We start from the raw sequence: 537 nt of genomic DNA, 5'->3' as shown, positions 1-537 counted from the left end.
CAGGCCAGGGCCCCGGGAAGGGCCCTCAACCGCATCCGTTCCCGGGAGTCGAGGGAGCGGCCGCGCACGCCCTCCTCGCCTCAGTTTCCCCGCGCGCCGCGGAGGTGAAAGGTCAGACGGAACCTCCTATAAATTATTTTTAAAAATCAAATAAAATGTTAGACCACATTTTTTAAAAATATAAATTATGTCTAGAGGTCGAGGACGAGAGCGCGGGATGACCCCAAACCCGAGCGCCGCCCCCGCCGCAGAGTCCGCTACTGCTCGCCCACCGCGGGACAATGGCGGCCGCTTCGGGGACGTGCAGACTACAACTCCCAGAAGGCCGCGCGGTGCGTGGCAGCGTGCAACCAATGGGGTCTCCGCTTGTTGAGGCTTCGACCAATGGGAGACTTCTGGCATCGGGCCAATGGGAGCCTCCGCCTACCGACTTCCGGCCAATGGGGCCCGAGGTGACTCCGGGATGGGGTGACGCGAGGCGGTGGGGCGACCGGGGTCTCTGTCGCCGGGGAGACGCGGGGGTCGGGGATGGAGCCC

The sequence above is a fragment of the Myotis davidii genome, unplaced genomic scaffold (assembly GCF_000327345.1).
Source record: "Myotis davidii unplaced genomic scaffold, ASM32734v1 scaffold936, whole genome shotgun sequence".
NCBI classification, from domain to species: domain Eukaryota; kingdom Metazoa; phylum Chordata; class Mammalia; order Chiroptera; family Vespertilionidae; genus Myotis; species Myotis davidii.
The sequence above is the reverse complement of the archived record's forward strand: the minus strand, read 5'-3'. Positions refer to the sequence as shown.